Source organism: Excalfactoria chinensis, chromosome 5 (assembly GCF_039878825.1).
Source record: "Excalfactoria chinensis isolate bCotChi1 chromosome 5, bCotChi1.hap2, whole genome shotgun sequence".
NCBI lineage: Eukaryota > Metazoa > Chordata > Aves > Galliformes > Phasianidae > Excalfactoria > Excalfactoria chinensis.
Genome location: NC_092829.1, coordinates 48,140,073 through 48,165,675, shown reverse-complemented (window position 1 = coordinate 48,165,675; position 25,603 = coordinate 48,140,073). Strand labels below are relative to the sequence as shown.

Below are 25,603 nucleotides of genomic sequence, written 5' to 3'. Positions count from 1 at the left end.
TTCATTTGTAAGTGTTCTGCATGATGTGCTCTCAAAACGAAGTATCAAAGTAGCACTGCAAGTCTGTGGCATGCCTGTGGCACTTTGAGCACCTCATCAGGTGAAAAAGCTTTGTGACAAGGTTGCTTGAACAAGAGCAACTTCAATAGGAAGGACAATTAAATCTATAAGAGCATCCCAGCATAAAGAAAAAGCTCAGGAAGGATGTGACAGAAGCCTAAGAAGCTGTGAGCTGCATACCCAAGAGAGGCGTTCTTGTTTCTGACTTTGCTACTCCTTATGGCATAGATAATTAAAGATCGGGGCAGTGTACTGGGGAAATTTGCCTCCCTTGATCTTATGTTTGTTTGCTTCTGTGACTAACAGAGTCAAAATTTTAACTAGATGGGTCTTCAGTCCAAGCTCCTATGGTTGCTCATCTTCTTATGCATCTTCTTATTCATCTTGTGGATGAATGAGAATACTGTTTCTTGACTGACAGTGCTTAAACAGAGAGAGGAGGTGTCATGCAGTGTGGGGATTAGAAAGAGACTTGTGATGGAGGAAAGGAGTGCAGCAAAAATGGAAAAAAGGTTAAAATTTATGTTTCCTGTTAGTTGTGTGGACTATCAAATAAATAAATCATTTTGGATTTAAATTGTACTGCAGGTTAAGCTGGAAGAGTGCACAAAAGCCCAAGTGAATACATGTGATTAGTGGAACAGGGCTGGTCTTCCATCTTTTGAAGCAGTTCCCTACAGTGCCCTATATTTCCCCCTTCCAGATACCATGGAGATGCAGCCTTTTTGTGCTGTGTGGTTTTTTAAGTTCGCTGGCTGTCAAAACTGCGGGGTGTGCTTACCAGCAGAAGGCTCTTGTTTGGTGTTAATATTAAATATTGTGGTGATAGTGCCATATTAAATTGCAGTGTTCTATGCTAAAGTAACAGTAATACTGCCATAGGCAGTATATCCAGGCTCTTTTCCAGTTAGCCTATGGACAGGCTGCCTAAAATTATTCTGGTATTTCCATCTCTATGCTTGTTCAGGCACTGCTTATGCTAGATCATGCTGTGGTAGCTCTTTTTGTAAAATGAAACACTAAACTTATTTCACGTAACTCATTCAACAGGGAGCTGCATGAGCTATATTTTGTTGTTCAGACCTATGGACTGTAAGTCTAAACAGGTGCTGAACCCACACAGTTATAACTTACTGTGGATTTTAAAAAAATCCTCAAACTGCTTCTGAAAAATGTTTTATTTTTGCTTTTGGGTAACTGAGAGAGTGTGAAAGTGTCATCTGCTGCAAAAAGAAAAAGAAAGGAAATGGTGGATATCCCTGTTTTCTGAACCCAATTGGGGAGGTCTGGAATACCTATGAGAGTGCAAAGGCAACATGACTGCTTTTGTATTTCACAAGAGCGAGTTACAACTCAGACTTCTACCTGCCTCAGATTCCCAAGCAAGTGTACCAGTGCTTGCTAGCTACTTAGGAATGCTTGGAAACTTTGTTCCAGTTGCTGGACTGAGATCTCTAAATTCGTTTCATGAGTGAGAGATTTGAGAAGAACAGCTCTCAGTAAAGGAGAGAATTTCAAGCACCTTTGCAGTGCAGTGCTGGATGCCTGTCTCAGCCAACTTCCTGAATTTTCCCTTTCCTGCCAGAAATTCTTTCTTTTCTAAAAATATTTACTTGACTTTGCATATTGCTGTCTAATCTATATAGGGATGTTATAGTGCTGATTTTAAAATTCCAGCTGGTACAGGGTATAAGAATGAGTTCTAAAACAGTGCCTAAAGCGCTTCAGAACATATTTGGAGCATAGTGTGGCTTCTGTACAAACCCCTGCCTCCCTCCAGTAGCCACTACTGCCTTTCTAATCTTCTAGAGCATTTAGTACCCTCCTCTTATCCTAAGTAAAACACAATTGCTGGCTCTGATATTCATTAAGTGATAATCCAGATTAATTCAGACTTTGATGTAGAAACAGGTCCTATTTCAGCCACAAAGGAACCCAGATTGCCCTCAGAAAATGTGTTCAAGCACATGCACAAGCAGTATGTAGAATGCCTTAAAGAAACTGTAGCTAACCACCTTATTAGTATTCCTCCCTCCTCTGTGTTTCACTTGCAGCAACAGAGGGCTGAGCAAAATGCAGTAGAACAGGGACAGAGACAGAGCTGGCAATCATCTCAGTGCAGGCTGCTGAATGTAGGGGGTGGGGGAGATGCAGCAAAGCAAGATTAATAACCTTGCCATAATCCTGTGCACCCTGGAAGGAGATACCACTGGTGACTGAGCTGTTCTTGTCTTGATTAATAGGACTGAGCAAATGAGTGGCTGGCAATCCACCTGGTTTGAAGGCGACCCCCTGGTTTTGCTGCTCTCTGAATCCTCTACCCATCTGGGAAGGTAACAGTGAGACGTACCATCTGCAGCACACACAGCAGCTATTGGAGGCTACTACTGACAGTTTGCACTACAGTTTTTTGGTGAGCAAGAAGCCAGGTATATTGTACAGTAGGATATTTCTGCGCTTGAGCTGCTGCATTTCACAATCTGGTCCTTCGGCAACCCCCCACGCTTCCTCTTCCAATTGCCTCTGAGTTCTGGGCTTACTTTTGGCATAGTATCCTAGACGCATTTTGCTGAGGATGGTAGAGCAGTAAATGGAACCTGTGAACACTGATTATTTTGCTTCTGTGTGACTCAAGAAGGAGAAAGAAGGGAAGAATTAAGTACAGCCAAAGGAATTTACATTTCCTGTGGAGAAGTTTGCAGAGGGACCACACAAACGGTAAGTCTGGGGGTTTGTCTGCCCCTTCTGTCTCCTGGGTTGGTTGTGCTTGTTTGTTTGGGCTTAGATAAAATACATAAACACGAGTAGCAGGTGGCATGTAGCGTGGTATTTGTAAATTCTGTGCTTATGGTTTGTATCCTCTTTTTGCTTTTTCTTTTTTCCCCCTCCCCCTGCTATTTGCAAAGCAAAAATGCTTGCAAAATCATGATCTATTGCTCTGGAAAGCATTAGCTGAATAACACTAGAAAGCTTCTCTCATTTTGAAAGTATTACAATTTCTACTTCTTACTCTTTTTTGTTACTAAAACAGCAAAAATTAGTCTAGAATAGGCAAGAAATGAAGCTCATGCAATATCTTCAATAGAAGTGTCTGTATTTCTATAATTCTTGTCTAGTTTTTCTCTGCATTTCAGTCAGCCCTGTAACGATGAATATGTAAGTTAAAAAGCTGCTTCTGCTGCTTTTAGCAGAAGCAGAAGGTAGAATGAAAATTGAGGATTTGTGCATTACTTTCTTATGTGAAGTTCGGCTGTTTGCTTCTCCTTAACATTTGAAATGCTACTTCTATACCCCTCCCCCTTCCCCCTTTCCTCCCCTCCTCCCCTTAAAAAAAGAGAGAGAGAATACCATAGAATATATAGAATATATAGTATCAAGCATTAATTTTGGCACGGAGTGCCAATCAGAAATGAGTTACTGTGGGCTATTACTTCTGAGGATGGAGGTGCTACCTGGCTTTCAGGTGGCCAAAGTAAATATCTCACCCAGCAGGGTTCATGGCTCTCCACTATTTCTTCACATCTGTCATTCATATAACTGTGATGCTACCCAGCTCTTCTTCTTTCCACCTCCTCCCCCCAAAAAACCCACAAAACCTGACCTGTTTTTGCAGGAACAGTGCTACTCTTTGAAGCCCCCCCTTCACTTCCCCCCCCTTTTTTTCCCTCCCTATTATTTAACAGAAATAGCATTGCATTACAATAGAATCAGAGCTTTTATAGTTGAGTATTTTTTTATTGCTGCACTGATAGTACTTAGCATTCCCAAGGAGGTGAGAAAACCATCTGTAAATACATTTCAAAGATGCTTGGTTCTTCAAATGCAATTGCTAGGGCTGGCTCCTTCTCATTTATATGAATATGAATGACTAATGTTGAATGATATGGTATCTATTTGAAAGACTGCTGCATACCTGATTACTTAAGAGTAAAAAAAGGCATGGATTAAAATATGCTTGTACTAAATGATTGGATGTTAAAGGGGCTTATATATATTTATGTGTAATGTATGTAAAGAAAATGGAATTACGTAATATTTATAAATACGAGGATGCATCCAATAAGATGAACCTTTGATCCAGAAAAATGTGTAATGAGCCTTCTTGTAATAGATCCTGTGCTGTAAAGCTAAAAACTTAATGAAAAGGCTCTGCTTCAGAATAATCAAATCACCTTACGTTATTGTATCCTGTCAGTCAGTCCCACTGTTTCCCACTGGTTTTGCATAATAATTTCGAAGAGGGATTAAAGAAGAAAGAAAAACTCGTTGTAGGTGGGGTTCCCCCCATTTTCTGGAAGTGATGCTCCGTATTGCGTGTGATTTTACTGTATGATTGTGACAAAGAAATCTTCCTGAGCAGCATGTGGCTTTGCAATAGTTTTTCCTCATTTTACTTTCCAACAGCTCCATCACGTGTAGCATGTGCACCTCTATTTATTTTTTTTTAAGATGGGGGACAGACTCTGTGTAATTATTCTCTCCTCCTTTTTTTATTTTTATTTTATTTTTAAGAGGGGGTCCAAAAGATGGGAAACGATAACTTGTGCTCTTGAGAACAGAAGTGTATAATGAGGGCATCAGAGCAGAGACGTTGACTGGATGGGAGATGGAGAGAAATGAAGTGAAACAACTTTGATGTTGTGAGGAAAAAGAAAACGCATTTGATCCACTAGTAATTCTACAGATTTTGATATGTAGGATATAATTTAATAGTGTTGCCTATTCAGAAATAAGTGGAACAGTAGTCATCTGGAGGCTGAAAAAGAAAGGAAGTAACAGCTTTCTTAACATGGTGTCCAGATGTTATGAATCATTTGTTCCTTTGATCATCAAGTATGGAAGTGAAACTGATATGGTTTTCTGGGGGAGGTATAGTATTTTCTATTTATGCTGCAGATTAATGCAAATGTTTTTCTTTATTGTTCATATCAACAGATTCACTGAAGAGGGAAACCTAGTGTTTTTTCTTCTGAGTGTCCTGTCTTTTTGATGTTTTGGTAGATTTTGTGATTCAGAACTCTTTGTGGATTCAGATTCTGAATTATGATGCCATATTTACTTATGTTTCTGTTTTTCTTTCATTGTATATATTATGTACTATAGTGTTAATGTTTAATCACAGAATTAGTTTTGGCTCCTAATACTGTTGCTTATTCTTATGGCAGTATTGGAGGTGGGTTATACTCAGCCCTGCCAGGGTGTTGTGTATGAACAAACTTCAGTAGCATTTGGACTGTCTTCTTTTTTAACAGCACATAAGAAAAACAAATGAAAAAAACCCAAACCACTAATTTGGAAGATGTGAACTGTTTGGATGCTCTTACAAGCTCTCCCCACTCTGTATCTCGCTAAAAAATGAAAAGAAGGCCTGCAAACCTGCAGGAATGGAGGTACAATGAGATGCATGAGTTGAATTACATAGATGTTACTTTAAGGATAAGTAAAAGATAAAGAAATTTCAGTTTTCTTCTTCGTTTAGTTCCAGTTAGTTGAGCAGCTTTCTTTTCTCATTGCTGAAGTCAGCCATCCAGGCACTAAGCTTCTTCAGCACATGCTTCTGTGTTTCCAAGACCCAGGGTACTTTACACATGAATTCCTTCTTCTTTCTGAAACAAGCTGGGCTGACAACTGGTAAGTCAGTCCTGGAGCTCTGCAGCAGCATGCAGTGGGGGGAAGATGGGAGAGAGGTTATCTACCAGTGATTCCAGGACTTGAATATAAAAGGCTGTCTTTGTTGGATGGCAGAACATGTTATTTTGATTGGTGACTCATAGTGTTAGTCTGCAGTATTACCTTCCCCAAATACGATGATACTGGGCCTGGCTGTGAAATAAAGAACCATAAAAGTGTAGTTTATCAGTAAATAAACATTGTTTATGAATGCGTACTTCTCTAATTACAAGTGGTATAATCAACAAGAAATTCCCATGAGTAGCATTCTTAAATCTCTTACTTCAAGAGTAGAACAGAAAAGGAGAAAAAAATATATATATATAGGAATTTATAAACACATCCTTTCAGTTTATGAGTTAGTTGACTGCATCCAAGTTGTCTTTTCCCACCCTTCTTTTTCCCATTACCTTTTGCTCAGTGTCAAAGAATAAGACTTAATAATAATAGAGGCTTAAAACCCATGTTAAATTTATTCAAAAACAATGAAGTTCCTGCTTCCAGTTTTCCTCCTTGGAAGTGTGAAAATGATGTAACCTAAAGCAGTGGTCAGAAATCAAGGAGTGTTGGCAGACATACACAAGTATTTGCTTCCTGGGGTTCTTAGCAGATTGGCACTTCACACAGTTGCTGCGGTATAAGAGCTCTTGCTGACTGACTTGGGGGAGAGGTTACATTGGCGGAATACTACTGATGCTGAATGATGGTAGTGGGCAGAGGCTTATGAGAAACTAGAGGCTTTCTCAGGACTTAAGCTGCACAGGCAGAAATGGAGCAAGGGAGGTAGGTCTTTTGTCAGTGTGTAGTGAAGAAATTTTTTGTATGGACAACAATTACTTTGTAACTAGAGTTCTGTTTGTTTTTGGTTTTTTTTTTTTTTTTTTTTTTTCTTTTCAACTAGCCTTTCTGTTCCTGCATTGCAAAGGCTAGTAGTAACAACAATGTAAAACAAAAGCATGCCTATATCAGGATTAATTACATATTAGAAATTAATTATAATGCAAATATGGAGGGTTTCTGTTGCTGCATTTTTTTCATGTAGCTTTGAGCTTACAACCTGTAGCAGGGAGATTTTCCATTAAGCCCATTAGTCTGCTACCTCTTTCACAATTTAAGATGATGTTTTTGTAGGTTAAATTTATGTCAAGTGCTCATCAAGACCAACGGTAATTAGTAGCTGTGTGTTCCAGTCCTGTTGCTCATCATATTTATGAGAACAAGAAGAGGGTAATATCTTCCTTGCTGTAGCTCCGCTGAAATAGCTGAATTGATATGAGGTAAAGATAAAATTACCTTCACATAAGTTCCTTGTTGTGTGTGATCGCTGAATGGTTGAAGTTCATAGGGACCTCTGTATGTCACCTGACCCATCCCTTGTGGGGTTCAAGCAAGGCCACATCCAGGTAGCTTCTTAGTATCTCCAAGGAAAAGACTCCACAGCTTCTCTAGGCAGCCTGATATTTCCTGATATTCAGAGAGCTTCCTGCACTTCCATTTGTGCCCATTGCTTCCTGCCCTGGAACTGGGCAGCACTGAAAAGAGCTTGGCTCGATTATCTTTGCATTCTCTTTTCAGGTATTTATGCATGTTGATAAGATCCCCCTGATCTGATTCTGTCAGCCTTTCCTCATATGAGAGATGCTCCAGTCCATTCATCAGCTTGGTGACTCTATGCTGGACTCTTTCCCATATGTCTAAATCTCTCTTGTACTGGGGGCAGAGGACCAGAACTGGACACCACGCTCAGGGTGTGGCATCATCAGTTCTGATTGGAGAAGAAGGATTATCTCTCTTGACCTGCTGGCAACTCTTTGTCTAATTCAGTTAAGAATACTTACACCTTCCTTTGCTGCAAGGGCACGCTGCTGACTTGTGTTCAGGTTGTGTCCACTGGATCTCCTAGGTTTTTTTTCTGCAGAGATGCTTCTGACCTGGATAGCCTCCAGCATGTACCGATGCCTGAGATTATTCCTTCCCAAGTGCAGGTGTTTTTACTTGTTGCGTGTCATGAGATTCTTATCAACTCACCTCTCAAGCCATTTAAGTTCTCTGTGGGCTGTGACTTTCTGGTGAATTGGCCACTCCCCACGGTTTAGCATCATCCGTGAATTTACTGAAGGTGCCCTCTACCCCATCATTCAGGTTTTTAATGAGGAGGTTAAAAAGGACTGAACCTGGTACTGAGCCCTGGAGTACTCTACTCTTTACTGGCTTTCACTTAAACTTGGCACCACTGACCACTACCCTCTGGGTCCAGTTGTTCAGCCAGTTTTTGTTGCTTTTTTTTTCTTTTTCTATCCACTTTGCTGTGTTTTCATGCAGCCTTTACTTCAGAAGCTTATGTTTGTGAATTCTGTACAGGACTTTGGACCTTCCTGAAGTCCAATAAAACAATATCCACTGCTCTCTCTTCATCTGTCAGACTGCACATTTCATTATAGAAGCTGATCAGGCTGGTCAAGCATGATTTCACCTTGGTGAATCTGTGCTGACTACTTCTGGTGATTTTCTCCTTCACATGCCAGAAATAGTTTCCAGAATGAGCTTTTCATCACCTTCCCAGGGATCAAAGTGAGTCTGACTGGCTTGTAGTTCCCTGATCATCCTTCTGTCTTGGAATGGTGTTTACTTTCTTCCAGTCTTCGGGTGCATCTCTCAGGAGATGTGATCAAGCAGAGCCCATGGATTTATGACCATCCGACTTCCTGAAGTGCACCCATGCTGAGAAAGGATCAGGTCAGGGAATATCTTCTGAGCTCCAGCCTTTCCCTTTGGCATATGAGACCTGTGAATCCCTAAAGGCTGGCCTTGCTGATGGAGACTAAAGCAAAGAAAGCAACCAGTAACTTGGCTGTTCTTGCTGCCCTGTGTAACTAAGTCTCTTGCTTCCTTCAGCAGAGGGGCCACCTTTTCTCTAGTCTGCCTTTTGTCACTGATGTACTCGTAGAAGTCCTTCCTGTTGCTCTTGGCACCCCTGATTCAGTTAGACTGGGACTTTAACATGGAACTGTTTGTATAGTTGTAGGACAAAATGTTATCGATGCAATATAGGGCTATCAAGCAATAGTGATATTTCAGTATAATTTTTATTTTTTATGTACAAATATATTCTTTGACTTTCCTGCTGTTCCAGATAGATATTACTGAATAAGCAAGCACACTTGCATATACGTATATATATAGTGGATTACCAGTATGTTAAACCAGTATGATTGGTTTAATCTCTTTGAAATTATTAGATAAAGCTAGGGACGATTATGCTTTTCCTATGGAAAATGATTTTTTCTTCCCTTCCTTATTGTTCACTGCTAAAGTATTCTTGGAAATCTCACGCAGCTTATAGCTAAAGGGGCAAAGAGCAGATGAGTGTTCTGGTGTGAGCCCGTTCCACAGAGTCTCTCACACTGAAACTGCATTTGTTTCAACCTATTTTTTTTTATAAGGCTTTATCTGGAGCTACTCATCAATATCTGTACATTTCGTGTAAATCAGTAAATTCTGAGTTATTTCTGGTAAAAAAATAAGTCTAAATGTTATGTCTGTGATTTGATTTCTTAATGAAATCTGAAAGAATAGAGAGTTTCTGGAAAGCAGAAGATTCAATAGTAATAACTGGAGAGAAGAGAGTGGAATGCCTGAACTCAAAGTATGACGTTAAAATAAGACAGAGATTACCCTGAAGGCAAAAGTAGCATTATAGTATTGTATGGGTGTAAGTGGGGATTGCATTGTACAGGCTGCCTCTGGAAGAAAATTTTGCTTTTGCATGTTGCAAAAGAGTATTTCTGCAGTTAATGGCGCTAGAAATGGGTTGTGAAATAATCATGACTTTGCTCTTATGAAGCCCCTCACATGTATGCTTCAGGAGCACCACTTGGGCCCCAAGTCTGTGTTTCTGTTTTGGACAAGGTAGATAGAGGAAGGATAATAACAGGAGTAGTATTGCCAAATCTTCATAAGGGATTTGTATCTCTCTTGAAAAGCTTGATGATTTGAGCCTTGGAGTGTATAATGGAACATACCTTTGTGAAAATACTGCTGTACTGTAGACTCTTCAATTATTGCAGTGTGGCAGAAGTATAAACATTAAAGTCATGTGTTTGTTATCTGCTAAACTGCAATAATTTCTGTTAGGTAGAAGTGCAATCTAGGTCTGGAAACAAGTGAGAAATACATGTCTTAGACTAAGCTGGGGAGGAAGGAATGTGAACTACAAGATGCATGCAGGGCCAAGGAAACAAGAAACTTCATGCAACCAGAAGTCATGTGGGCATGTGTAAAATCATATAACTATGAGAGTGAGCAATTGGTTTACAGTAGTTAAGGAAGAGTTTGAGACAGAAATGAGACATGCAGAAGATATAGTTTAATATGCAAGTATGCAGAGTCACCTAAGTATCCAGAGATGTATCCAAAGAGAAATGAATCATGGATGCACTGAAGTTTTGTATCACAAGGAAGTGAGAAGTGACCTAACCGAATAGCTTGGTACTTTAGTTTCCAGAAAATCAAGTGTTAAAAATTTCACATGAACTAGTCCTTAGAATGCTTGACTACCTGGTAATTTTGAAATAATCACCCACACATTCCATTGAAATACTTGAAAACTTAGCAAGTTTTGAAGATTTTAGTGACTAAAAAATTCACAAATGGCTCTATATGACCAGCTCTAGAATATGCAAGTAATTTGAATGAACTGGAGTAATGTTGTTGTCAGACAGTAAATACCATGGGCTTTCTTTCTCCATTTTGTTTTCTATCAAATCTGAGGCGTTTTGTTGTGTGGGTTTGTTTTTTTTTTTTTCCCCTCTGTAATATCAGTGGGTACTTTTAATGAAATAACCTGCATTATAGCAGCGTTGCTTAGAAGCACCTCCTATTTTCGTGTGACCTGCACCAGAGTCTCTATTTTTCCTTTGGAGGGCAAAGTGGCCTCCGGGGAGCAGAGATTGCCTTAGTACTTCTTGTTCGATTTAGCTGAATAGTGAGAGATAGAGTAGCCTGACTTGTTAGCTTTCATTTTCTTCCTTTGTCATTGATATTCAGGGCTTGATGAAGTAACCTGATGCCCTCCTTTTAGAAGTTGCAACCCTTCAAACCGCAAAAGATCCCTTCAAACGGGGATTCCCTTAGCAATCAGCTTTTATAGTTTAAGCAGCTTTATTGCAATACTGGAAACACTGACAGTTGAGAGGGGTAACTAGGAGCCTTCTTATATTATAAATACTTGGCTTGGGAATGTGTGCTTAAAGGTCTTAAGCTGCCTAAAACAGTCTCTTAATCTGCTTTAATTCTTACATTATTTCTTTTTCTGAAGTAGGAGGAGATGCAAGGTCTTTCTGTTCATTTAGATGAATAGAGAAGCTCCATGCATGCCTTCAGGTCTATCAGAAGCAATCGTATGCTATGTGGTTTTGGAATAATAATTTTTAATATATGAACCATTAAAAGTCAGGGATTACGACTTTACTTTTGTCATTTTTACTTATAGTCATCTTTGCATGTCTACCTGAATCTGAGCTCTTTTTTTCTTTTCAAGGAGAATATTAGCGACTAGGCAAGTAGTGCTGATTATCCTGTTTTCCTGAGTTGGCAGTGTTAGATAAGAAGTTTAGTAACAAAGTGTAGAATTTCCTGGCTCTCTTGAGTTCCTTTTTGTGAAGACCTGGGTGAAACTTTCAAGAGTAACAGATTTAAGTCTGTCTTTGAACCCATAACCTACAACACTCCTAGACATCCCTATAGTATGTGGAAAGAGGGTAAAAGTAAAGTAATTGTCCAATAAACTTATATTTATGAAATTTCCCATTGAAGTTTTGCTGTGAATTGTATGAGTATCAATTCTCTCTGGAATTAAATGGGAACTTTTGGGTCTTATGTCTAGGAGTGAGGAAGCCAAGCTTAATTCATCATCTCTTATCTGGCTGGAACATAGACCTATGTCCTTGTCTGTGACTGGAGATGAACCAGTTTGAATTCTTTCTGGTGTTGTCAGAAGGGAACATTCTTCTCCCAATGCTGTTTTTCTTTGTGCTTTAAAATATGGGGAGGAAAACCTTGGGAGCAAAATATTATGGTTGAAGCCGAAAGCAGAAGTGGGTAAGGCTACTACTTTGATATGTATAAATGTTTCATATCATAGTGGGGAGTGAGTTGTGTGTTACACTGATGATGAGAAAATATACTTTGGAAAGTCATGATTTTTCTAAATCTATCAACATTTGAGGAAATAACATACACTGTAAGTGTGCACTCTAAGTAATAATTTCCTAAAGATATTTTGTCCAGATGAAATGTCTACTGTGCAACAAGAATGAATGTTCTCCCTATCAGAAACTTCCTGAGCTTTTAATACTTGAACTGTTTCATTTCTGAATGTTACTGATAGCTGTCTTCTTTTTTACTCTAGTTAACTGTAATTGCTGTACTAGGAGGTCACTTCCATGCTCTCGTCCAGATCCTCAGGCAATGTAAATGAGTAGGTAGTTTCAATAAGGATGTCATTCTGAGAGTAAGCATTTGGCCTGCAGTTGTTAAACTACAATGTACTGTCTAAATAATACTTTTAAAATGTAGATGCAGTTTTGCAATCACTTTAGACTTAAGCATGTTTAATTATTTAAGCCTGGAGGTAAGCACCAGGAAGCACTAAAGAAAAGATCACTGAAGAAAGAAGAGTGCATCTTCCACAAAAGGCCTTGGTGTTGCCTTTGATTTTAGTGGGATTACACAAGTGCTAGAAAACATCAAGAACTTAAGGTCACACAGGCTTTGTGTGATAGTTAATAATGGGACTAGAAGTTGCCCAGTTAGTGCAATACTTTGAGTTTCTAATATTACAAAGGAAAGGAAACATTTTATTTGCTTCAGTTTCTTAATGATAGGTAAGCTCTTAGCTTTTAGGAAATTGATCTTGTTAATAAGTAATACTTAATAAATCATTATTACAGTTGGTAGAAACTAGGATTTAATATAGCTGCAATAAATACATTCTGGGCAAGAAGAGGAATTCTATCATGTTATTCTGGATTTTTTCTAACGTCACATCTTAAAGTCTCCTACTTGTGCTCTAGTGCTTTCTGGTTTTTTTTGCTCTTTTTCAGAGTCTCAACTTCTGTTTTTGTGACTTGAAATTAATCTTGAGAAGGAGCTAATATATGGGTGATATATTAATTTAATTTTGTTTTGTTTATGCCCTAGATGGGAAGTCTTTGTTGTATTGCATCGTTTGCTCTACCTACCATACTTCTTTTCATACATCTTTTCCCCAGTAAGACAGGCAGTATGCACTGACTTCAGTTCTAGGTTAGTTTTTTGGGCCCTTTGGAAGGAATGTACTCTTTTTCTCTAATGATAGCTGTTACAAAATTCCAAGTGGCTGCGGATCTTCTATTTAATTTGATTCAATAATATTCACATACTTTGTGACCGAACTTATTTATATACTGTATTTATATTACTGGATTTATATACTGTATAGTGGAGTAAAATTGTTATTCAGCTCTTACCATTAAGCTGGTAAACTGTTCTCCTGGTGTGTGGCTGCTACCCCTCATGACAGAAATGAGAAGCTTCGCTTCTACCACCTTGTATACTCTTGACATCTATGCTGTTTCTGATTAACTTATTTTCTCTATTCTACAGTAAAAAACGTTTAATGACATTTTATTATAGATACAATGCTCTGAGTTTCATAAGATAAAGAAATGCTTTTACTTACTTAAGCTTTCAAGCTCTAATTGCAGGCACCCTTCAATCATATATATATATATATTTTTAAATTTGTTGCTAAGTTCAGTTGTTTCAAGAAATGAAGCAATACCTCCCATCTGAGATCATACTGTTTTGCTCTGCAGCCCTGGAACAAAATAAGTTTCACAACCAATTCAATGCAGTAAGGCTCAAGGCTGTCATTCAGGTATACGGTATTATGCTACCTTTGCCCTTGAAAGCCACAGTTATTCTGTTAAGTTGCTCCTCCACAGACAGGAGTGAGGATCAGAAGAGCAATGTTGCCTTGCTGATGTCTGCTGCTTTGCCTTCAGTGGGGAAATGATTCTAAGATTTTTGCAGAATAGAGATAACAGGAGAAATGGTCATGTTTGAAGCACCTACAGCCAGACTGTCAACTCTGATCCCTGGTTAGAAATGATGCGATTGTTTGATGAGATGGTGAAAAAAGTAGGATCACTGTGTCAGAACAGGGGGGGGAGTCTTTGTGTCCTTTTAGGTTTTAAGAATGATCAAGGCTATTAGCAAGGCTACTTTCTTAACACTGATGTTCCTAATTCATTCTCTTTCACTTATGAACTTGCTTGCCCTATTCTGGCCAAGGTGGAGATGAAGTGATAAACAAGAAAGTTTTGATGTATGCTCTTCCGTACCAGCTAGTCCAAAAATAATTTGAGAAGTGTTAAGCAAGAGCTGAGTCGCCAAATCAACCATGAAGTTTTAACTTGCTGTATTGGAGCTCATGTCTCACTTTGCATTGTTTCATACAGCCCCTGGTTCCCAGCCATGGATCTAACAGAAGAATCATAGAATCATGGAATTATAGAATGACCCGGGTTGGAAGGGACCTCAAGGATCATGTAGTTCCAACCCCCCTGCCTAGCAGGGCCACCAAACATACACCTTTACTAGATCAGGTTGCCCAGGGCCCCATCCAACCTGGCCTTGAACACCTCCAAGGACGGGGCATCCACAGCCTCCCTGGACAGCCTGTTCCAGGGCCTAACCACTCTACTAGTAAAGAACTTCCCCCTAACATCCAACCTAAATCTTCCCTCCTTCAACTTGGATCCATTTCCCCTAGTCCTGCTATTGTCAGCTCTTTCAAAGAGTTTACTCCCCTCCTGGGCATAGGTTCCCTTCAGGTATTGAAAGGCTGCAATGAGGTCACCCCGCAGCCTTTTCTTCTCCAGGCTGAACAAGCCGAACTCCTTCAGCCTGTCCTCATAGGGGAGGTGCTCCAGGCCCCTGATCATCTTTGTGGCCCTCCTCTGGACCCTTTCCAACAGCTCTATGTCCTTCTTGTACTGAGGGCTTCACACCTGGACACAGTACTCCAGATGGGGCCTCACAAGAGCAGAGTAGAGAGGGACAATCACCTCCCTATCCCTGCTGACCACCCCTCTCCTGATGGAGCCCAGGATCCCATTTGCCTTCCGAGCCACCAGAGCGCCTTGCTGGCTCATGCTTTCATCCATCAGGACCCCCAGGTCCTTCTCTGCTGAGCTGCTCTCAAGGACTACTCCTCCCAGCCTGTACAGGTGCCTGGCGTTCTTCTGGCCCAAGTGCAAAACCTTGCACTTTGCCGTGTTGAACCTCATTAGGTTCACCTAAGCCCAGCTTTCCAGCCTGTCGAGGTCCCTCTGGATGGCATCCCTTCCTTCCACTGTATCAACCGCACCACTCAGCTTATGATATTACATCATGTAACAAATCATGCTCTGGAATTGCAGGGTTGATTGTTTTTCCCTCAGGGGAACAAAGCAACTAGAAGTGTGGAAACAGTTTGACTAATAAAGATAAATATTACAAACCCCAAGCAGCCATTATGCTGCTTAAATTGCTCTTTTGGGTATCTGATGAAGCCTGGGGGTTGGGGGGTGGGTGTGTGACTCAGAGGACACTGACAGGTGATACACAGAACTGTTAAAGCTCCCAGCAATCTGTCTAACCCTGCAAAGGATATATTTTAAATATTTGATGGAATAATAACATTTGTGGCAAGAGTTTTCAAGCAAATAAGGCTGTAGTGTATGAATCGTGGATCTCTTATCTAGAGTCACTTGTGTCCCCTGAAAAAGATCCTTACAACATCTAATGGTCATAAAAATTACAAACTTCCATGGAAAAGTGAGAGGAATATGATGTTGGCTGCTTTTCAACTTATGAAGTAGAATATGAAGGCTGCCCTGAAAGTAATACCTCCTATTTCATTATGTTGGTCCTTGACTTCAGAGGTGGATATTGGTGGTATGTCAGTAAAGGTTGAACCTTCTTCCCAATATTCTGTTAGGTACAGTTGCCATGTGACAGATGGCAGCAGATGGGCAGTCTGACATAATGGAATCTTACATAAAAGTGCATATGAAGAAAGGGTGTGTCACTGAATTCCTCCTTGTGGAGAAAATGGTACCCACTGATGTTTGTCAAGGCTTACTGAACATTTACGAAGACCAAACAGTGGTTGTTAGCTTCAAAGTTTAAAAAGATACTTTTTTTTTTTTTTTTTTTCTGATCAGAATAAGGTGAAGAAGCACTGAATCCCTCAAGATGGTCCTTAATACTCTCTGCATAAATCCAACTGCTTTAAATAATGCATCATATAACGCTTCAGCCTTATTACTTTCTATCACTGTCAGAACAAAGTTTGCATCAAAGTATTTCAGGCCATTTTGCCTTACACCTTTTTGATTTCTTATTTTGGCCTACGATCTTCATAAATGCAAACATCACTGATCATTAGTTGTTCTCCAACAGTGTACAACACTGATTTTTTTTCTTCCAGATTTTGGTCAGGGAATAGCTGAAACAATACAATTGCATCCTTCTTCTGGTATCCACAGCAAGGAGGTGTGTACACACATCTGTTTCCTCAAAAAGATGAATGTGATTCTGTCACATTTACTCACTCCTACTACAACAGAAGTGGATTTTTTGTTTAGAACATTGAAACTTTCTGTACTTCAGAGGTGAAGAGCCATCAAAATCATTTTAGTTGACCTTTTATTCCTGCAGCCTGAGGAAAGAAGGTTGAGTTTTAACTCAAGAGTTGGTTTTGCTGCTCCCTTTCCCTCTCATTTTGTCTCTACAAATTAGCTGCAAGTTCTGCTTACCATATACCTTTGAATTTTTTGCCTATATGAGTAGGTCTGAGTGTTGTTTAGGCAGTCTTTGTGAAAGATTGTATCCTGAACCAAGCATTTAAAGTACGCTTTTAATGAGCTCTATCTCTACTTGATTTTTTTTTTTTTTATTTTTCCCCTTTGCTGCCTTTTCTGGCTTCCATACAGAGTTTTTATTGTGTTTGAAAGTATATACTTTAAAACTCAGATTTTGTTTTCTGAGTGACCCCATGTTTCTTCATGCACCCCTCCCCATTTAGCAATATCTTTAAATACAATTTATCACAGTACAGTATAATCCCTAGGAACAGGAACACAAAGTCACTGGCAGTGAGGGCTCAGGGAGCTCAAGGTCAACTTTCTCTTGTCCCATTGCATCCTGTGTTCAGGAGCATTTCCATAAGAGAGACTATTTTAGTTCTTCAGGATGGCTTCCTGTCTTGGAAGTGTTTACCTCATGGAAACAGTTGCTCTAAGCAATAAGCATAAGGTAGTTGATCTAATGACTAATTATTTCATTAACTGTGTGAGTTGCCAGGACTATATGCTTAGAGACAAGTACATCAGTCTAAGAAAATATCAGGTAAAATGAACTTGCCTTCATTTTCTCTTTAACTATGTTTCTAGAATAGATGTTTTGTTTCATTGTGACTTTTTATTTTTATTTTTTTTAAAACTTGAAATACTATCTCAAATTCAGGATAATAAGTACTTTGTTCAGAATTGATGTGGACGGAAGTAATTTGATTTTGGTTAAATCAGTTCATTCTATAGGGAAGGAATTGAACATCAGAACCAAAACCTAACCTTTCAGATGATGATCAGCCAAAAAAAGTCCTTAATCTGTAGAGAAAATGGCATGTATGTTTTATCAGGCTGACAAAAGGCCATATCGCCTGCATCTTATGTGACAGAGAAGGAGACTAAAGCAGTCTTAGAACAATACTAAACCGTGAACTATGGCTATATCTCAGGACAGTGACAGTATTTTAAAATTCAAAGAATTATCTTTCTTGTCTGGCAGAGTGTTGATCTCTATGTTCTTTCCCACCATCCCCATTTCCTTGTTTTCCTTGCATTATCTGCTCTGTCACAGGTTTCTTCTGCTAGGATAGGTTTGGTTAACATGGAGCATCAGAAAGTAAATGACAGTACTTCGGATCTATAAAGTGCTTTTTAAATCAAGTTGTCTTGTTTAGTTTCTGGACGTACAGTGAAAGTTTACCCTTGAGAAAGAGACTATTATTCAATTTAAATGTGGTATTCTGTATCTAGTTGGGATGACCACTTGATTTAGAAGGTACTGTACCCTGTCATATGTACATATTCTTTTTTCCAAACAGCTTCAATATGTGTGAATTTTTTGCTCTTCTGTATGGCATAAGATACACTAACATTTGTTAAAGAAGTAGACTATAAAGTTTGTATCCTTGAAGCTTTTGAAATGTTTCATTCAGACTGTACCAATGAAGTTCAAGCTTTTCTGGATGTACTCAGAGTTTAGCAGTCCAGTAAGCTTGTGACAATTAGAGGGAGAAACTACCCTGTGTATGTGATTTATTTGTAGGTGGTTATTATTGGTGGAAAGATCTATCATAGTATGTTCATAATGAATATGCAGAAGTTTACTTGGGTTTTACCACACTTTTGCTTGCTTAGTTAAATAGAGTCTTGTACTGAAGCTGTTTTAATTGTACTGGCATTTTGAGTACAGGAGCAATTGCAGTCTTTGTCTATGTGAGGTAAGTTGATACTTGGGGACAGAGTCTAGCTGGCTGCTTATGCTAGAATAACTAATAGGGTTAATTATCCTTGGGACTCAGAGTAAAATCCCAGTGAGATCAACGTAATATGCTTGAAACTTCTGGTTTCAGGATTTATGTATGTTCTGATTATTTTTGCCTCGGTTTTGTTTCCAAGCTCTTTTCAAGTCATAAAATCTTAAAGTTGGAAAATGTGAAATATTCAGTTCTGTCCTAAGTGATGCTCTCGCTGGAGTGCTGTGGTTAAAGGCTGACTTTCTTGTAGATTCCACAGCTGTAAAATACTGAGCTGGTGTGGGTTTAATTACTGGAAATGAAAGCTTGCCCAAATAGAAGTTTTGGTAGTAAAAACGGTACCCAAGTCCCTATCAGAATTCCAGTCATGTCTAGTTTATAACGATTTAGAAATTGATTATATACCTCCAGTGTATTTCACTAACAGAAGTATGTGACTGAATCTGTATAGCTCTTTTCCTTCACTTTTGTATTAATCAACCTAATCCCTAAAGTGTGGTATCTTATTATCATTGCTTAGCATGTAGAACTACTATTGGAGTAGGAAATTCAATGGTTTGGTTTACTAATATTCTAAATGACTTTATACTCAGTATTTTAAGAAGTCCAGGACTCTTAAAGCAATTGAAAACAATTTTAGACTCAACCTGGAAGTGCTTTGTATTCCCTTTCTTGATCCCAGTTTTCACAAAAATAAAGCAACTGAAATGAAGATCTTCATGAAGTTTTATAAGCTTAAGTTTTTAAGCACTGTTCTCCCTATCTCAAAAGGCAATATGGGAGCAGTTCAATTTTTTTTAACTGAATTTCTTTTAACTGACAATTTTTTTTGAGAACCAGCAGCCTTTACTTTCCTGAGAACACATTACTCCTTGTGGCAGCTGCAAAAATGGCTGCTGTTGCTAGAGCTTTATATGTATATGAAAAGCTGCGGCACAAATCAAAACCATATGTACAAAGGACCATAATACATCTGTTACTAGTAATTACATGCATTAGCATGATGGACATGATCTGATTTCTAATATACTCATGGGAAATGGGGAGATAGGTGCTCACAATGAGGCACACAGGAGATTTGTATCTTTAAAACATGATATAACTATTTAAATATGTTTCTTTCAGCATCAGTGATTAAGATCAGTAAATCTTCACGTTCCAGACAGAAAATGTTATTGAGATATTGGCATTTCTGGTCTGTGTGTATCTTTGGATTCCTTGCTGCAAAGCTAATGCTCACCTGTGCTTTACCTTTTCATAAGGGAAAGCATCTTGGAGATACGAGGTATTCTGAGCTAGTAGTTGTCACAGTTGACACAATGTGTCGATTAACTGGATATTAAAAATACTACTTCAGAGTAACTTTCTGCTTGCTTAAAGTGCCTGTATAGGATACATTCCTTATTAAATGTGCCTGAAGGTCTTTATTATTATTATTATTATTTTTAATGAAGAAACAATTATATAACAATCCACTTCCATACAATACTTTGAAGAGCCAGAACAGAGAAGTGAATTAAGAAATGACAGTATTTTCTCCTGCTTTTCCTCAGATGGAAAAAGAGTAGTAGCAATATCCTAAAGATGCAGACATCAACGCTGTAATTGTTACCTTCTTCTGCTTAGAATTAGGCTGTTATTATTAATAGTTTTTGTAGCTGACAGTTATTCTAGGGGCATGTTTTTGAGAACAGTTATTTGCTTCTACTTCTGTCTCACTTTCTTTTCTTATCTGCATAAACTTTGTACTTTTCTAGAGAGAATGACACTTTTGTTTTCTCTTTAGAAATCTCACTTGGCATTTAGCAAGAGACATTTATAAGAATGTCAGATTGATGAGAGTTGTTTGCTGAAGTCACACTATGTTCGTTCAGCTGGACAATATCTGTTGTTAACAGCTGTAATTATTATGAACAGGTTTAAAAGGACAAGCTTATTGCTGTACTTTGGCAATATGCTTTTGTGCTGCTTGTTACACAGTAGTAATGCTTGGCATGTTATGTTGCTTCTTATCTTTAAAACACTTTATGAATGTTGACCAACTAAATGTGCTAGAGGCCATCTGTAGTTCCCTTGGTTGGAGAAGCAGTAAATAACTTTCTTCATCTATACTGTCAGGTTTGTGAGTGCATAAGTTCTCAATAACAAGCAGAAGATAGAGATGTGATGGTGATTGAGCTATGACTTAAGTTTTTGAAGGGACTTGCTTAATTCTGTGTTTTCATGAATTTTGGTGGGCCAGTAGGGTATGCTATGCCTGTGTGATATGAGCATCACTGGAGTTCTGGCAGTTCTTCTGGGTAAGATTTCATCAGTAACTTTTTCTGTCTTTTGTAGGTGCATCATTATGCTGAGTGAACAAAGTAGTGGTTGGTTTTCTGCGTGTATTCTGGCATGCTTATTTGTTGTTGTTGTTTGTTTGTTTGTTTGTTTTTAATGTTGCTTAAGTCTAAGGAAACATACTGAGGAAAAAATGCATAAAACGACGTCTTAAATTTTTACTGGAGATTTGCAAATTTGATTTCATTTTAGCATCTTACCTGTGGAAATTCAGAAACTAAAAGCCTTTCTTCTTTGTTAAGAGAGGAGAGCATGGGTGTGATTATACAAACAGGATGAGGAGGTGGGATCACCTTGGTTAAGGTGCCAGAAGCTGCTAAGAGGGAACGGAAACAAGAAGTTGCAGAAACCTTAGAAAAATCAGACTGCAGAGTTACGGATGTTCATCATTTGCAATTAAAGAAACCTGCCCTCTAAGCTGCATTGCTGAATCTAGTGATTCCTGGTAAGCCAAATGGTGGATGTTTAAGAAACAGGCATTTTTTGTGCTGTGTTGGATTTTTATTGTGGATATCATTTACTTTATTATGCAGACAGTTCTGGGCAGATATGTAATTGAATAAAAACTTGAGCCTGGGCCCTAGTGACTATTTGTGCTGTTTGATAAAATCCGTGCTGCTCAGTAGCCTGAGTGGTAATTAGGTCATATTTGAGGAAAAGCACACATTTGGCCAGCTGACCCTCAGTAATGAATATACCTGACAGAATGGGAAACGTTACCTATGTGTTTTGTATGTGATGACACTAAAACTAGAAATCATGATGTAACTAAACAGTTACTGCAAATGCAAAGCTCTCTATTTTAAAATGTTTTCAAATGTGCATCACATGTCTGGCAGTATCTTTGCATTGGTGATCTTTGTGACAAAAGAAGAGATATCTCCTTTCTTTAAATTTCTTGGATAGTTTCAAGAAAGATAATTTGAAATGAGTCTCAGTAGATAAGATATGTAACTTAATGCTTTGAAATTTTGGTATGTAGTTGTCAAGAATTTTGTAATAATGCTTCTTAGCTGATTGACTTTATTGCTTAACCAAAGTGTGTCCAGAGCAGTGGTCTGTAGTTTGAAACTGACACATTTCAGCCTTTTGCACTTGGGAGAAAAATGTAGAGCTGGATTTTCTTAGCTCTTGTGTGTTCCTTTTGGATAAGCAAGCAAAGTCACTTAGAAAAGTTCACCACAATAATTAATTCTTATTTTGTCATTAACAGCTATATTTGTTTCCAAAGGCTTTGGTACATAATAGTAGACTTGGTAGTCTGACCTTTATTTGGACACATAAACAACAACTGCGTTTTTAAAAAATTCAGTCCTTTGTTCTCTCTGGTATTGTTTAGATCATGTAATTTAGATTTTGGCTTCCACCCTCCCTGCTTTATCTCTCTGCTGTTCTAGTCCAAGTGTTGTTTGTGATTGAGGCGCCCTGGCTCACTGACATAGCTGGGAAATCAGTTCCCATCTCTCTGGGTTGAGTTTTTAGTCAAGCAGGTGTTGCTTTTCTTTCAAGACATTACGTGTTGTTAAATAACATGAAGTCTGTCCAGACACTGAGGATAAAAAGGAAGCAGGTCAAAGGAGAGCCTAGCATAACTGTGGACTTGGAAGAATGACAGAATAATGTCTAGTCTCTGTCTGTTTGTAGTTGCATCAGCTATACTCATGTCATTTTTGGCAGGTATCTAACTTCTTTCTGAAGATCTCCAGTGATGAAGCCTGCACAGAGCCCCTAAGCAAATTTCTTTGCCTGAGGAGGATGTGGATGCCCTGTCCCTGGGGGCATTCAGGGCCAGACTCTGTGCAGTCTTGTCCAGTGATCAGCGTCCTTGCACACTGCAGGGGGGGGTTAAAACTAGATGATCATTGTGGTCCTTTTCAAACCAGGCGATTCTGTGATTCTTCTTCACATGAAGCTAGTGAGCAGTCATTGAGAAATTGCTTATAGAACTTGAAATATTACAGATGTGACTGATAACATGAATGCTGTCAGTGCTTCTGATCCATACACCAACACTCTTATTCCCATCAGCATGGACCTGATGATTTCACAGATTATGCTCCTTTAATTAGAGCATGGAAAATTCTGCTGGAGATTGGCACTCTCAGGCCTGCGTGTTCTGTGCTAGACTGTTACAGGGAAACAAGGTTTGGATTTATTTAGGATTAGTCCTAGGGAGACTGCAGGCATTTCATCTGGAACTTGAGAAAAATGCAATCTGTTAAAGGACAGCCTTGTGAAGAGCTCACATTTAGGGTTCAATTTCTTTCTAGTACCTTGTGGATCATTATCTGAAGTAATTTTCCTTATAACCACGTAATTTCTTCCCTCCAGCAACCAAATACGTTTTCATAAACAGCATATAATAGGTTTGATGCTACTGTGTGAAGGACTGAATTTCTGTACCCAAAAGGTAGGGATACTAGATAAAAGAGCAGATGGCACTGTCATTATCATAAGAAAACAGATAATGAAGTTGTTTGGAATAGGGAAGTGAGTCAAAGAATACTGTGTATTAGCATCTACTCAGATGTCTTTAAATACTTACAGTTGTAGATTCAGTTTATCTTACTTCTTAGCTGTTCTTTCAGGTATAGATGTATTGTTTCCTTAGACAAAGAAGGGCTGCAGAGCTGTTGACCTACATGGTGTCTGTGCAGGAGGACCTGGGATAAGGATGTTCTTTCATGGCTGGATTCTGTCTCTGAATCTTTAACAACCAAGTGGAGGAGCGGAGATGGGACAAGCATTCAGATGCATGCAGCTCTTGCTTGATAGGATTTATAAAGTCTCCCTAATTTAGCAGAATCTTGATTATCTTCCTTTCCTAGGTAGTTATGCTAGCTAGATCCTCTGTAAGATGAATAAGACTGTGTTGAAATTTTGACCCTTTTATATTCTACATATATATATTTTATATATTTATATTGGACAAATGCTGTCCAATGGCTTTGTCTTGGGGCTAGGAATTAAAACTTCCGAATTTATTCTCTCTGTCTTGTGAGTAGGTTTTTGTTACTTTAAACAGAAATCTCTGCCTCAACTTGTATTTCTTTAAAACTGTGTCTAGGAAGACAACTTTCTCCAGTGTCTTTAACAGTCTGAAGTATTTTCTGATTGAGAAGTGCTTAGACAGCTTGTCACAATGCCTTTACTGGTTCTGCATGTCACACCTTTTTATTTATTTCTAATCATTCAGCTGTGAATTTATTTTTTCTCTGATGTGAATCATAACTTTTAGAAATTCTTCTTCAGGCTTTTTGGTTTGAGTTTCAAAATTATAACTGAAAATGTTCTTTTCTTTCTTTTGGATTGTTACTTTAGCTCCGTTGCTCTTCAGTTGACTGTTCCATATACTATACATGATGAAGGTTCTGCTTATTTTCTTAAAATAATTGTTAGAACAAAATGCCTCCAAACAAACCATCCTATTGTGCTGTGCACTACACAAATGCAGAAAAAGATGATGATTTCTCCCTGCAAGGTCCTGTCCTTTCATGCGTGAGATGGAGACCAGTGTTTGTTCAAACAAACAAAATTAGAAAATATAGTGAGTGTGAAAGGTACTTAATACATTAAACATGAGGTAGACAAAAATCTATTTTTGGACTTGTGTTCTCTGTAAATAAACCTTTGCACACCTTATCATATATGCATTAAAACTGTGTCACCTGAAGTGATCCAGTAATCAGCTCAATGAATAGTGCTCTTTGAATGCAAAGGGATGGAGAGTCTGTGAAAGATGAAAGAGCAAATTTCTCAGTGGCTCCTTATTGTGCTAATTAACTGAGGCAAAACCATTTTTTACCTTGATATTCTGCTAGGATAGATGGAACAGCCTTTTTATGCCTTTCAGGTTTTTCTTGCAGCTCCCTCTGAAGCCTCTTCCACAGCACTTGTGCTGGTTTTGAGAGGGGCCCTGTTCTGTGATACTACAACAGAGTCTCTGTGCTGTGGGGAGCCTGGGAAGAGCCCTGGGATCCCCAGCAGGGACAGGCAGGGAAGCAAACAGCTCTTCCGTCCCTCCTGATTCCCAGCAAATAGTGATAGAGAGATAGCAGCTACAGAAGCTGCACCATAGTGAAAGCTAAGCAGTAGCTGGTAAGGCAGTCAGCTTTTTTGTTGTAGTTTACTGACCTTCTTATTCATGTGCTTCTTTTATTATGTTAGAATTATGGTTGCTGTACTGTGTCATGCTTACAGTAAGTCCTCAGTGGGACGTCTTCCCTGACCCGTCAGGTTTCTTGCATGATGGTTAAAAAAAAACCACACAGCATTCATGGAGCGATTGGAGGGCAATGGGGGGTAAATGAATTCTTTTCTATAACTTAATTGTTTTCTCTCAGGTCCGGTTCATCTTAGTGTAAAACTGGAAAGTTTTCTTCTGTCTTCTGTCACAATCTGAGAGAACTGACTTTTTATACTCATTTTTGTGATCTTATCTAAAGCCACGGTAAGACTTGGCTACTGCCATCTGGGTACCTGCTGGGGGAAATGCAGAACAAAATTCTGCAATCTGTTGTAAGCCAATGACCCAAAGCCTTTGTAGAAGCAAACAGCTCAAGTGCGTGTTAGTGACTTGATTTATATTGAGCATTGAGCAGGTAGGGTACAACTGTGTTTTTAACAAAGTTTAAAGTAGGACAGATTGACTGAGTCTGCAGCAAAGGATATGCATAACCTAAAGTGAGATTTGTATCAGTGTATCCAGGTTGCATTCTCTCATCTTGAAAGCAAGGTCTCCAAACTCACATGTCCCTTTCTGCAGTGTTGATGCTCCAAGTGGAACTGCTTAAGGCTGTATGCCAAACCTCAATAGAGGTTCTATTTAACTATGTTTCTTTTCAATTGCATAAGAGTGAGGAGTTCTGTCTTTGTACCTTGTCATCGTGTACGTGCTGCAAG

General features: G+C 38.8%; 1 protein-coding gene across 4 annotated transcripts in view; it reads left to right on the top strand.

The window, feature by feature from the left end:
* Positions 1-2,135: 2,135 nt before the first annotated feature.
* The window catches only part of LRRC4C (leucine rich repeat containing 4C), a 429,828-nt gene continuing 406,360 nt past the window's right edge, over positions 2,136-25,603 (top strand). For 3 of the 4 annotated variants that reach the window (XM_072337161.1, XM_072337159.1, XM_072337160.1), the window contains exon 1: positions 2,144-2,778. The gene's annotated coding sequence lies outside the window, so the exon portion shown is untranslated. Of the gene's footprint in view, positions 2,779-25,603 lie in introns of all 4 variants that reach the window. The other variant, XM_072337162.1, reaches the window with a different exon arrangement.